Below are 14,219 nucleotides of genomic sequence, written 5' to 3'. Positions count from 1 at the left end.
CAGAACTGAGGCTTCCGTGCCGTAAACGCGAATAAAAGGTTGCACACCCACTCGTCCCAGCGTTTCAAGCCAACGTCGCTGCTCCTTCTGCCCTTTTATGTATTGTATAAGTAGTACTAAGAGATGCAGGGGCCCCTCGCGGTGACGCCTCGTTGTTGCTATACGTTGGCTTAGTGCGAGTTCTTGCTCGCAGTGGGCTAGGAAAAACTCGTGGGATATTGTTTTTACTGCCTCCTGGAAATATTTTATGAAGAATTGTCAGAACCGAGGCCTCTGTGCAGGTAACGCGAATAAAAGGTTGCACACACACTCGTCCCAGCACTTCAAGACAACGTCGCTCCTCCTTCTGCCCTCTTATATATTGTATAAATAGTAATAAGAGATGCAGGGGCTCCTTGCGGTTACGCCTCATTTTTGCTATACGTCGGCTTAGTGCGAGTTCTTTCACACAGTGGGCTAGGAAAAACTCGTGGGATATTGTTTTTACTGCCTTTAGGAAATATTTTTATGAAGAATTGTCAGAACCGAGGCCTCTGTGCAGGTAACGCGAATAAAAGGTTGCACACACACTCGTCCCAGCACTTCAAGACAACGTCGCTCCTCCTTCTGCCCTCTAATATATTGTATAAATAGTAATAAGAGATGCAGGGGCTCCTTGCGGTTACGCCTCATTTTTGCTATACGTCGGCTTAGTGCGAGTTCTTTCACACAGTGGGCTAGGAAAAACTCGTGGGATATTGTTTTTACTGCCTTTAGGAAATATTTTTATGAAGAATTGTCAGAACCGAGGCCTCTGTGCAGGTAACGCGAATAAAAGATTGCACACAAACTCGCCCCCGACTTTGAAGCCAACGTCGCTGCTCCTTCTGCCCTTTTATATGTTGTACAAATAGTACTAAGAGATGCAGGTGCTCCTCGAGGTGACGCCTCGTTGTTGCTATACGTCGGCTTAGTGCGAGTTCTTTCACGCAGTGGGCTACGAAAAACTCGTGGGATATTGTTTTTACTGCCTTCAGAAAATATTTTTTTGAAGAATGATCAGAACCGAGGCTTCCGTTCAGTTAACGTGAATAAAAGGTTGCACACACACTCGTCCCAGCATTTCCAGCCAACGTCGCTCCTCCTTCTGCCCTTTTATATATTGTATAAATAGCATTAAGAGATGCAGGGGCCCCTCGCGGTGACGCCTCGTTGTTGCTATAGGTCTGCATAGTGCGAGTTCCTGCACGCAGTCGGCTAGGAAAATCTCGTGGGATATTGTTTTTACTGCCTTCAGGAAATATTTTTATGAAGAATGGCCAGAACCGAGGCTTGCGTGCTCTAAACGCGAATAAAAGGTTGCACACACACTCGTCCCAGCGTTTCAAGCCAACGTCGCTCCTCCTTCTGCCCTTTTATATATTGTATAAATAGCACTAATAGATGCAGGGGCCCCTCGCGGTGACGCCTCGTTGTTGCTATAGGTCTGCTTAGTGCGAGTTCCTGCACGCAGTCGGCTAGGAAAATCTCGTGGGATATTGTTTTTACTGCCTTCAGGAAATATTTTTATGAAGAATGGCCACAACCGAGGCTTCCGTGCTCTAAACGCGAATAAAAGGTTGCACACACACTCGTCCCAGCGTTTCAAGCCAACGTCGCTCCTCCTTCTGCCCTTTTATATATTGTATAAATAGCATTAAGAGATGCAGGGGCCCCTCGCGGTGACGCCTCGTTGTTGCTATAGGTCTGCTTAGTGCGAGTTCCTGCACGCAGTCGGCTAGGAAAATCTCGTGGGATATTGTTTTTACTGCCTTCAGGAAATATTTTTATGAAGAATGGCCAGAACCGAGGCTTCCGTGCTCTAAACGCGAATAAAAGGTTGCACACACACTCGTCCCAGCGTTTCAAGCCAACGTCGCTCCTCCTTCTGCCCTTTTATGTATTGTATAAATAGTACTAAGAGATGCAGGGGCTCCTCGCGGTGACGCCTCGTTGTTGCTATAGGTCTGCTTAGTGCGAGTTCTTGCACGCAGTGGGCTAGGAAAATCTCGTGGGATATTGTTTTTACTGCCTTCAGGAAATATTTTTATGAAGAATGGCCAGAACCGAGGCTTCCGTGCAGTAAACGCGAATAAAAGGTTGCACACACACTCGTCCCAGCGTTTCAAGCCAACGTCGCAGCTCCTTCTGCCCTTTTATATATTGTATAAGTAGTACTAAGAGAAGCAGGGGCACCTCGCGGTGACGCCTCGTTGTTGCTATACGTTGGCTTAGTGCGAGTTCTTGCTCGCTGTGGGCTAGGAAAATCTCGTGGGATATTGTTTTTACTGCCTTCAGGAAATATGTTTATGAAAAATGGTCAGAACTGAGGCTTCCGCGCAGTTAACGCGAATAAAAGGCTGCACACACACTCGTCCCAGCGTTTCAAGCCAACGTCGCTCCTCCTTCTGCCCTTTTATGTATTGTATAAATAGTACTAAGAGATGCAGGGGCCCATCGCGGTGACGCCTCGTTTTTGCTATAGTATGGCTTAGTGCGAGTTCTTGCTCGCAGTGGGCTAGGAAAAACTCGTGGAATATTGTTTTTACTGCCTTCAGGAAATATTTTTATGAAGAATGGCCAGAACCGAGGCTTCCGTGCTGTAAACGCGAATAAAAGGTTGCACACCCACTCGTCCCAGCGTTTCAAGCCAACGTCGCTGCTCCTTCTGCCCTTTTATATATTGTATAAGTAGTACTAAGAGATGCAGCGGCCCCTCGCGGTGACGCCTCGTTTTTGCTATAGTTTGGCTTAGTGCGAGTTCTTGCTCGCAGTGGGCTAGGAAAAACTCGTGGAATATTGTTTTTACTGCCTCCTGGAAATATTTGTATGAAAAATGGTCAGAACCGTGGCTTCCGTGCCGTAAACGCGAATAAAAGGTTGCACACCCACTCGTCCCAGCGTTTCAAGCCAACGTCGCAGCTCCTTCTGCCCTTTTATATATTGTATAATTAGTACTAAGAGATGCAGGGGCTCCTCGCGGTGACGCCTCGTTTTTGCTATAGTATGGCTTAGTGCGAGTTCTTGCTCGCAGTGGGCTAGGAAAAACTCGTGGAATATTGTTTTTACTGCCTCCTGGAAATATTTGTATGAAAAATGGTCAGAACCGTGGCTTCCGTGCCGTAAACGCGAATAAAAGGTTGCACACCCACTCGTCCCAGCGTTTCAAGCCAACGTCGCTGCTCCTTCTGCCCTTTTATATATTGTATAAGTAGTACTAAGAGATGCAGGGGCCCCTCGCGGTGACGCCTCGTTTTTGCTATAGTTTGGCTTAGTGCGAGTTCTTGCTCGCAGTGGGCTAGGAAAAACTCGTGGAATATTGTTTTTAGTGCCTCCTGGAAATATTTGTATGAAAAATGGTCAGAACCGTGGCTTCCGTGCAGAAACGCGAATAAAAGGTTGCACACACACTCGTCCCAGCGTTTCAAGCCAACGTCGCTGCTCCTTCTGCCCTTTTATATATTGTATAAGTAGTACTAAGAGATGCAGCGGCCCCTCGCGGTGACGCCTCGTTTTTGCTATAGTTTGGCTTAGTGCGAGTTCTTGCTCGCAGTGGGCTAGGAAAAACTCGTGGAATATTGTTTTTACTGCCTCCTGGAAATATTTGTATGAAAAATGGTCAGAACCGTGGCTTCCGTGCCGTAAACGCGAATAAAAGGTTGCACACCCACTCGTCCCAGCGTTTCAAGCCAACGTCGCTGCTCCTTCTGCCCTTTTATATATTGTATAAGTAGTACTAAGAGATGCAGGGGCCCCTCGCGGTGACGCCTCGTTTTTGCTATAGTTTGGCTTAGTGCGAGTTCTTGCTCGCAGTGGGCTAGGAAAAACTCGTGGAATATTGTTTTTAGTGCCTCCTGGAAATATTTGTATGAAAAATGGTCAGAACTGAGGCTTCCGTGCCGTAAACGCGAATAAAAGGTTGCACACCCACTCGTCCCAGCGTTTCAAGCCAACGTCGCCGCTCCTTCTGCCCTTTTATATATTGTATAAATAGTACTAAGAGATGCAGGGGCCCCTCGCGGTGACGCCTCGTTTTTGCTATAGTTTGGCTTAGTGCGAGTTCTTGCTCGCAGTGGGCTTGGAAAAACTCGTGGAATATTGTTTTTACTGCCTCCTGGAAATATTTGTATGAAAAATGGTCAGAACCGTGGCTTCCGTGCCGTAAACGCGAATAAAAGGTTGCACACCCACTCGTCCCAGCGTTTCAAGCCAACGTCGCTGCTCCTTCTGCCCTTTTATATATTGTATAAGTAGTACTAAGAGATGCAGGGGCCCCTCGCGGTGACGCCTCGTTGTTGCTATACGTTGGCTTAGTGCGAGTTCTTGCTCGCTGTGGGCTAGGAAAAACTCGTGGGATATTGTTTTTACTGCCTCCTGGAAATATTTGTATGAAAAATGGTCAGAACCGTGGCTTCCGTGCCGTAAACGCGAATAAAAGGTTGCACACCCACTCGTCCCAGCGTTTCAAGCCAACGTCGCCGCTCCTTCTGCCCTTTTATATATTGTATAAATAGTACTAAGAGATGCAGGGGCCCCTCGCGGTGACGCCTCGTTTTTGCTATAGTTTGGCTTAGTGCGAGTTCTTGCTCGCAGTGGGCTTGGAAAAACTCGTGGAATATTGTTTTTACTGCCTCCTGGAAATATTTGTATGAAAAATGGTCAGAACCGTGGCTTCCGTGCCGTAAACGCGAATAAAAGGTTGCACACCCACTCGTCCCAGCGTTTCAAGCCAACGTCGCTGCTCCTTCTGCCCTTTTATATATTGTATAAGTAGTACTAAGAGATGCAGGGGCCCCTCGCGGTGACGCCTCGTTGTTGCTATACGTTGGCTTAGTGCGAGTTCTTGCTCGCTGTGGGCTAGGAAAAACTCGTGGGATATTGTTTTTACTGCCTCCTGGAAATATTTGTATGAAAAATGGTCAGAACCGTGGCTTCCGTGCCGTAAACGCGAATAAAAGGTTGCACACCCACTCGTCCCAGCGTTTCAAGCCAACGTCGCTGCTCCTTCTGCCCTTTTATATATTGTATAAGTAGTACTAAGAGATGCAGGGGCCCCTCGCGGTGACGCCTCGTTGTTGCTATACGTTGGCTTAGTGCGAGTTCTTGCTCGCTGTGGGCTAGGAAAAACTCGTGGAATATTGTTTTTACTGCCTCCTGGAAATATTTGTATGAAAAATGGTCAGAACTGAGGCTTCCGTGCCGTAAACGCGAATAAAAGGTTGCACACCCACTCGTCCCAGCGTTTCAAGCCAACGTCGCCGCTCCTTCTGCCCTTTTATATATTGTATAAGTAGTACTAAGAGATGCAGGGGCCCCTCGCTGTGACGCCTCGTTGTTGCTATACGTTGGCTTAGTGCGAGTTCTTGCTCGCTGTGGGCTAGGAAAAACTCGTGGGATATTGTTTTTACTGCCTCCTGGAAATATTTGTATGAAAAATGGTCAGAACTGTGGCTTCCGTGCCGTAAACGCGAATAAAAGGTTGCACACCCACTCGTCCCAGCGTTTCAAGCCAACGTCGCTGCTCCTTCTGCCCTTTTATATATTGTATAAGTAGTACTAAGAGATGCAGGGGCCCCTCGCTGTGACGCCTCGTTGTTGCTATACGTTGGCTTAGTGCGAGTTCTTGCTCGCTGTGGGCTAGGAAAAACTCGTGGGATATTGTTTTTACTGCCTCCTGGAAATATTTGTATGAAAAATGGTCAGAACCGTGGCTTCCGTGCCGTAAACGCGAATAAAAGGTTGCACACCCACTCGTCCCAGCGTTTCAAGCCAACGTCGCAGCTCCTTCTGCCCTTTTATGTATTGTATAAGTAGTACTAAGAGATGCAGCGGCCCCTCGCGGTGACGCCTCGTTTTTGCTATAGTTTGGCTTAGTGCAAGTTCTTGCTCGCAGTGGGCTAGGAAACACTCGTGGGATATTGTTTTTACTGCCTCCTGGAAATATTTGTATGAAAAATGGTCAGAACTGAGGCTTCCGCGCAGTTAACGCGAATAAAAGGTTGCACACCCACTCGTCCCAGCGTTTCAAGCCAACGTCGCTGCTCCTTCTGCCCTTTTATATATTGTATAAGTACTACTAAGAGATGCAGCGGCCCCTAGCGGTGACGCCTCGTTTTTGCTATAGTTTGGCTTAGTGCGAGTTCTTGCTCGCTGTGGGCTAGGAAAAACTCGTGGGATATTGTTTTTACTGCCTCCTGGAAATATTTGTATGAAAAATGGTCAGAACTGAGGCTTCCGCGCAGTTAACGCGAATAAAAGGTTGCACACCCACTCGTCCCAGGGTTTCAAGCCAACGTCGCCGCTCCTTCTGCCCTTTTATATATTGTATAAATAGTACTAAGAGAAGCAGGGGCCCCTCGCGGTGACGCCTCGTTTTTGCTATAGTTTGGCTTAGTGCGAGTTCTTGCTCGCAGTGGGCTAGGAAAAACTCGTGGGATATTGTTTTTACTGCCTTCAGGAAATATTTTTATGAAGAATGGCCAGAACCGAGGCTTCCGTGCTGTGAACGCGAATAAAAGGTTGCACACACACTCGTCCCAGCGTTTCAAGCCAACGTCGCAGCTCCTTCTGCCTTTTTATATATTGTATAAGTAGTACTAAGAGATGCAGGGGCCCCTCGCGGTGACGCCTCGTTTTTGCTATACGTTGGCTTAGTGCGAGTTCTTGCTCGCAGTGGGCTAGGAAAAACTCGTGGGATATTGTTTTTACTGCCTCCTGGAAATATTTGTATGAAAAATTGGCAGAACCGTGGCTTCCGTGCCGTAAACGCGAATAAAAGGTTGCACACCCACTCGTCCCAGCGTTTCAAGCCAACGTCGCAGCTCCTTCTGCCTTTTTATATATTGTATAAGTAGTACTAAGAGATGCAGGGGCCCCTCGCGGTGACGCCTCGTTGTTGCTATACGTTGGCTTAGTGCGAGTTCTTGCTCGCAGTGGGCTAGGAAAAACTCGTGGGATATTGTTTTTACTGCCTCCTGGAAATATTTGTATGAAAAATGGTCAGAACTGAGGCTTCCGTGCCGTAAACGCGAATAAAAGGTTGCACACCCACTCGTCCCAGCGTTTCAAGCCAACGTCGCTGCTCCTTCTGCCCTTTTATGTATTGTATAAGTAGTACTAAGAGATGCAGGGGCCCCTCGCGGTGACGCCTCGTTGTTGCTATACGTTGGCTTAGTGCGAGTTCTTGCTCGCAGTGGGCTAGGAAAAACTCGTGGGATATTGTTTTTACTGCCTCCTGGAAATATTTGTATGAAAAATGGTCAGAACTGAGGCTTCCGTGCCGTAAACGCGAATAAAAGGTTGCACACCCACTCGTCCCAGCGTTTCAAGCCAACGTCGCTGCTCCTTCTGCCCTTTTATGTATTGTATAAGTAGTACAAAGAGAAGCAGGGGCCCCTCGCGGTGACGCCTCGTTTTTGCTATACGTTGGCTTAGTGCGAGTTCTTGCTCGCAGTGGGCTAGGAAAAACTCGTGGGATATTGTTTTTACTGCCTCCTGGAAATATTTGTATGAAAAATGGTCAGAACTGAGGCTTCCGTGCCGTAAACGCGAATAAAAGGTTGCACACCCACTCGTCCCAGCGTTTCAAGCCAACGTCGCTGCTCCTTCTGCCCTTTTATGTATTGTATAAGTAGTACTAAGAGATGCAGGGGCCCCTCGCGGTGACGCCTCGTTTTTGCTATACGTTGGCTTAGTGCGAGTTCTTGCTCGCAGTGGGCTAGGAAAAACTCGTGGGATATTGTTTTTACTGCCTCCTGGAAATATTTGTATGAAAAATTGTCAGAACCGTGGCTTCCGTGCCGTAAACGCGAATAAAAGGTTGCACACCCACTCGTCCCATCGTTTCAAGCCAACGTCGCTGCTCCTTCTGCCCTTTTATGTATTGTATAAGTAGTACTAAGAGATGCAGGGGCCCCTCGCGGTGACGCCTCGTTGTTGCTATACGTTGGCTTAGTGCGAGTTCTTGCTCGCAGTGGGCTAGGAAAAACTCGTGGGATATTGTTTTTACTGCCTCCTGGAAATAATTGTATGAAAAATGGTCAGAACTGAGGCTTCCGTGCCGTAAACGCGAATAAAAGGTTGCACACCCACTCGTCCCAGCGTTTCAAGCCAACGTCGCAGCTCCTTCTGCCCTTTTATGTATTGTATAAGTAGTACTAAGAGAAGCAGGGGCCCCACGCGGTGACGCCTCGTTTTTGCTATACGTTGGCTTAGTGCGAGTTCTTGCTCGCAGTGGGCTAGGAAAAACTCGTGGGATATTGTTTTTACTGCCTCCTGGAAATATTTGTATGAAAAATGGTCAGAACTGAGGCTTCCGTGCCGTAAACGCGAATAAAAGGTTGCACACCCACTCGTCCCAGCGTTTCAAGCCAACGTCACAGCTCCTTCTGCCCTTTTATGTATTGTATAAGTAGTACTAAGAGAAGCAGGGGCCCCTCGCGGTGACGCCTCGTTTTTGCTATACGTTGGCTTAGTGCGAGTTCTTGCTCGCAGTGGGCTAGGAAAAACTCGTGGGATATTGTTTTTACTGCCTCCTGGAAATATTTGTATGAAAAATGGTCAGAACTGAGGCTTCCGTGCCGTAAACGCGAATAAAAGGTTGCACACCCACTCGTCCCAGCGTTTCAAGCCAACGTCGCTGCTCCTTCTGCCCTTTTATGTATTGTATAAGTAGTACTAAGAGAAGCAGGGGCCCCTCGCGGTGACGCCTCGTTTTTGCTATAGTTTGGCTTAGTGCGAGTTCTTGCTCGCAGTGGGCTAGGAAAATCTCGTGGGATATTGTTTTTACTGCCTTCAGGAAATATTTTTATGAAGAATGGCCAGAACCGAGGCTTCCGTGCAGAAACGCGAATAAAAGGTTGCACACCCACTCGTCCCAGCGTTTCAAGCCAACGTCGCAGCTCCTTCTGCCCTTTTATGTATTGTATAAGTAGTACTAAGAGATGCAGGGGCCCCTCGCGGTGACGCCTCGTTGTTGCTATACGTTGGCTTAGTGCGAGTTCTTGCTCGCAGTGGGCTAGGAAAAACTCGTGGGATATTGTTTTTACTGCCTCCTGGAAATATTTGTATGAAAAATGGTCAGAACTGAGGCTTCCGCGCAGTTAACGCGAATAAAAGGTTGCACACCCACTCGTCCCAGCGTTTCAAGCCAACGTCGCTGCTCCTTCTGCCCTTTTATGTATTGTATAAGTAGTACTAAGAGATGCAGGGGCCCCTCGCGGTGACGCCTCGTTTTTGCTATAGTTTGGCTTAGTGCGAGTTCGTGCTCGCAGTGGGCTAGGAAAAACTCGTGGGATATTGTTTTTACTGCCTCCTGGAAATATTTGTATGAAAAATTGTCAGAACCGTGGCTTCCGTGCCGTAAACACGAATAAAAGGTTGCACACCCACTCGTCCCAGCGTTTCAAGCCAACGTCGCTGCTCCTTCTGCCCTTTTATGTATTGTATAAGTAGTACTAAGAGATGCAGGGGCCCCTCGCGGTGACGCCTCGTTTTTGCTATAGTTTGGCTTAGTGCGAGTTCTTGCTCGCAGTGGGCTAGGAAAAACTTGTGGGATATTGTTTTTACTGCCTCCTGGAAATATTTGTATGAAAAATGGTCAGAACTGAGGCTTCCGCGCAGTTAACGCGAATAAAAGGTTGCACACCCACTCGTCCCAGCGTTTCAAGCCAACGTCGCTGCTCCTTCTGCCCTTTTATGTATTGTATAAGTAGTACTAAGAGATGCAGGGGCCCCTCGCGGTGACGCCTCGTTTTTGCTATAGTTTGGCTTAGTGCGAGTTCTTGCTCGCAGTGGGCTAGGAAAAACTCGTGGGATATTGTTTTTACTGCCTCCTGGAAATATTTGTATGAAAAATTGTCAGAACCGAGGCTTCCGTGCCGTAAACGCGAATAAAAGGTTGCACACCCACTCGTCCCAGCGTTTCAAGCCAACGTCGCTGCTCCTTCTGCCCTTTTATGTATTGTATAAGTAGTACTAAGAGATGCAGGGGCCCCTCGCGGTGACGCCTCGTTTTTGCTATAGTTTGGCTTAGTGCGAGTTCTTGCTCGCAGTGGGCTAGGAAAAACTTGTGGGATATTGTTTTTACTGCCTCCTGGAAATATTTGTATGAAAAATGGTCAGAACTGAGGCTTCCGCGCAGTTAACGCGAATAAAAGGTTGCACACCCACTCGTCCCAGCGTTTCAAGCCAACGTCGCTGCTCCTTCTGCCCTTTTATATATTGTATAAGTAGTACTAAGAGAAGCAGGGGCCCCTCGCGGTGACGCCTCGTTTTTGCTATACGTTGGCTTAGTGCGAGTTCTTGCTCGCAGTGGGCTAGGAAAAACTCGTGGGATATTGTTTTTACTGCCTCCTGGAAATATTTGTATGAAAAATTGTCAGAACCGAGGCTTCCGTGCCGTAAACGCGAATAAAAGGTTGCACACCCACTCGTCCCAGCGTTTCAAGCCAACGTCGCTGCTCCTTCTGCCCTTTTATGTATTGTATAAGTAGTACTAAGAGATGCAGGGGCCCCTCGCGGTGACGCCTCGTTTTTGCTATAGTTTGGCTTAGTGCGAGTTCTTGCTCGCAGTGGGCTAGGAAAAACTCGTGGGATATTGTTTTTACTGCCTCCTGGAAATATTTGTATGAAAAATGGTCAGAACCGAGGCTTCCGTGCCGTAAACGCGAATAAAAGGTTGCACACCCACTCGTCCCAGCGTTTCAAGCCAACGTCGCTGCTCCTTCTGCCCTTTTATATATTGTATAAGTAGTACTAAGAGAAGCAGGAGCCCCTCGCGGTGACGCCTCGTTTTTGCTATAGTTTGGCTTAGTGCGAGTTCTTGCTCGCAGTGGGCTAGGAAAAACTCGTGGGATATTGTTTTTACTGCCTTCAGGAAATATTTTTATGAAGAATGGCCAGAACCGAGGCTTCCGTGCAGAAACGCGAATAAAAGGTTGCACACCCACTCGTCCCAGCGTTTCAAGCCAACGTCGCAGCTCCTTCTGCCCTTTTATATATTGTATAAGTTATACTAGGAGAAGCAGGGGCCCCTCGCGGTGACGCCTCGTTTTTGCTATAGTTTGGCTTAGTGCGAGTTCTTGCTCGCAGTGGGCTAGGAAAAACTCGTGGGATATTGTTTTTACTGCCTTCAGGAAATATTTTTATGAAGAATGGCCAGAACCGAGGCTTCCGTGCAGAAACGCGAATAAAAGGTTGCACACCCACTCGTCCCAGCGTTTCAAGCCAACGTCGCTGCTCCTTCTGCCCTTTTATATATTGTATAAGTAGTACTAAGAGAAGCAGGGGCCCCTCGCGGTGACGCCTCGTTTTTGCTATACGTTGGCTTAGTGCGAGTTCTTGCTCGCAGTGGGCTAGGAAAAACTCGTGGGATATTGTTTTTACTGCCTCCTGGAAATATTTGTATGAAAAATTGTCAGAACCGAGGCTTCCGTGCCGTAAACGCGAATAAAAGGTTGCACACCCACTCGTCCCAGCGTTTCAAGCCAACGTCGCTGCTCCTTCTGCCCTTTTATGTATTGTATAAGTAGTACTAAGAGATGCAGGGGCCCCTCGCGGTGACGCCTCGTTTTTGCTATAGTTTGGCTTAGTGCGAGTTCTTGCTCGCAGTGGGCTAGGAAAAACTCGTGGGATATTGTTTTTACTGCCTCCTGGAAATATTTGTATGAAAAATGGTCAGAACCGAGGCTTCCGTGCCGTAAACGCGAATAAAAGGCTGCACACCCACTCGTCCCAGCGTTTCAAGCCAACGTCGCTGCTCCTTCTGCCCTTTTATATATTGTATAAGTAGTACTAAGAGAAGCAGGAGCCCCTCGCGGTGACGCCTCGTTTTTGCTATAGTTTGGCTTAGTGCGAGTTCTTGCTCGCAGTGGGCTAGGAAAAACTCGTGGGATATTGTTTTTACTGCCTTCAGGAAATATTTTTATGAAGAATGGCCAGAACCGAGGCTTCCGTGCAGAAACGCGAATAAAAGGTTGCACACCCACTCGTCCCAGCGTTTCAAGCCAACGTCGCAGCTCCTTCTGCCCTTTTATATATTGTATAAGTAGTACTAAGAGAAGCAGGGGCCCCTCGCGGTGACGCCTCGTTTTTGCTATAGTTTGGCTTAGTGCGAGTTCTTGCTCGCAGTGGGCTAGAAAAAACTCGTGGGATATTGTTTTTACTGCCTTCAGGAAATATTTTTATGAAGAATGGCCAGAACCGAGGCTTCCGTGCAGAAACGCGAATAAAAGGTTGCACACCCACTCGTCCCAGCGTTTCAAGCCAACGTCGCAGCTCCTTCTGCCCTTTTATATATTGTATAAGTAGTACTAAGAGATGCAGGGGCTCCTCGCGGTGACGCCTCGTTTTTGCTATAGTTTGGCTTAGTGCGAGTTCTTGCTCGCAGTGGGCTAGGAAAAACTTGTGGGATATTGTTTTTACTGCCTCCTGGAAATATTTGTATGAAAAATGGTCAGAACTGAGGCTTCCGCGCAGTTAACGCGAATAAAAGGTTGCACACCCACTCGTCCCAGCGTTTCAAGCCAACGTCGCTGCTCCTTCTGCCCTTTTATGTATTGTATAAGTAGTACTAAGAGATGCAGGGGCCCCTCGCGGTGACGCCTCGTTTTTGCTATAGTTTGGCTTAGTGCGAGTTCTTGCTCGCAGTGGGCTAGGAAAAACTTGTGGGATATTGTTTTTACTGCCTCCTGGAAATATTTGTATGAAAAATGGTCAGAACTGAGGCTTCCGTGCCGTAAACGCGAATAAAAGGTTGCACACCCACTCGTCCCAGCGTTTCAAGCCAACGTCGCTGCTCCTTCTGCCCTTTTATGTATTGTATAAGTAGTACTAAGAGATGCAGGGGCCCCTCGCGGTGACGCCTCGTTGTTGCTATACGTTGGCTTAGTGCGAGTTCTTGCTCGCAGTGGGCTAGGAAAAACTCGTGGGATATTGTTTTTACTGCCTCCTGGAAATATTTGTATGAAAAATGGTCAGAACCGAGGCTTCCGTGCCGTAAACGCGAATAAAAGGTTGCACACCCACTCGTCCCAGCGTTCCAAGCCAACGTCGCTGCTCCTTCTGCCCTTTTATGTATTGTATAAGTAGTACTAAGAGATGCAGGGGCTCCTCGCGGTGACGCCTCGTTTTTGCTATAGTTTGGCTTAGTGCGAGTTCTTGCTCGCAGTGGGCTAGGAAAAACTTGTGGGATATTGTTTTTACTGCCTCCTGGAAATATTTGTATGAAAAATGGTCAGAACTGAGGCTTCCGCGCAGTTAACGCGAATAAAAGGTTGCACACCCACTCGTCCCAGCGTTTCAAGCCAACGTCGCAGCTCCTTCTGCCCTTTTATATATTGTATAAGTAGTACTAAGAGAAGCAGGGGCCCCTCGCGGTGACGCCTCGTTTTTGCTATAGTTTGGCTTAGTGCGAGTTCTTCCTCGCAGTGGGCTAGGAAAAACTCGTGGGATATTGTTTTTACTGCCTCCTGGAAATATTTGTATGAAAAATGGTCAGAACCGAGGCTTCCGTGCCGTAAACGCGAATAAAAGGTTGCACACCCACTCGTCCCAGCGTTTCAAGCCAACGTCGCTGCTCCTTCTGCCCTTTTATATATTGTATAAGTAGTACTAAGAGAAGCAGGAGCCCCTCGCGGTGACGCCTCGTTTTTGCTATAGTTTGGCTTAGTGCGAGTTCTTGCTCGCAGTGGGCTAGGAAAAACTCGTGGGATATTGTTTTTACTGCCTTCAGGAAATATTTTTATGAAGAATGGCCAGAACCGAGGCTTCCGTGCAGAAACGCGAATAAAAGGTTGCACACCCACTCGTCCCAGCGTTTCAAGCCAACGTCGCAGCTCCTTCTGCCCTTTTATATATTGTGTAAGTAGTACTAAGAGATGCAGGGGCCCCTCGCGGTGACGCCTCGTTTTTGCTATAGTTTGGCTTAGTGCGAGTTGTTGCTCGCAGTGGGCTAGGAAAAACTCGTGGGATATTGTTTTTACTGCCTTCAGGAAATATTTTTATGAGGAATGGCCAGAACCGAGGCTTCCGTGCAGAAACGCGAATAAAAGGTTGCACACCCACTCGTCCCAGCGTTTCAAGCCAACGTCGCTGCTCCTTCTGCCCTTTTATATATTGTATAAGTAGTACTAAGAGATGCAGGGGCCCCTCGCGGTGACGCCTCGTTTTTGCTATAGTTTGGCTTAGTGCGAGTTCTTGCT

This window comes from Dermacentor andersoni, unplaced genomic scaffold, assembly GCF_023375885.2.
Source record: "Dermacentor andersoni unplaced genomic scaffold, qqDerAnde1_hic_scaffold ctg00000039.1, whole genome shotgun sequence".
Taxonomy (NCBI): Eukaryota; Metazoa; Arthropoda; class Arachnida; order Ixodida; family Ixodidae; genus Dermacentor; species Dermacentor andersoni.
Note: the sequence above shows the minus strand (reverse complement) of the source record.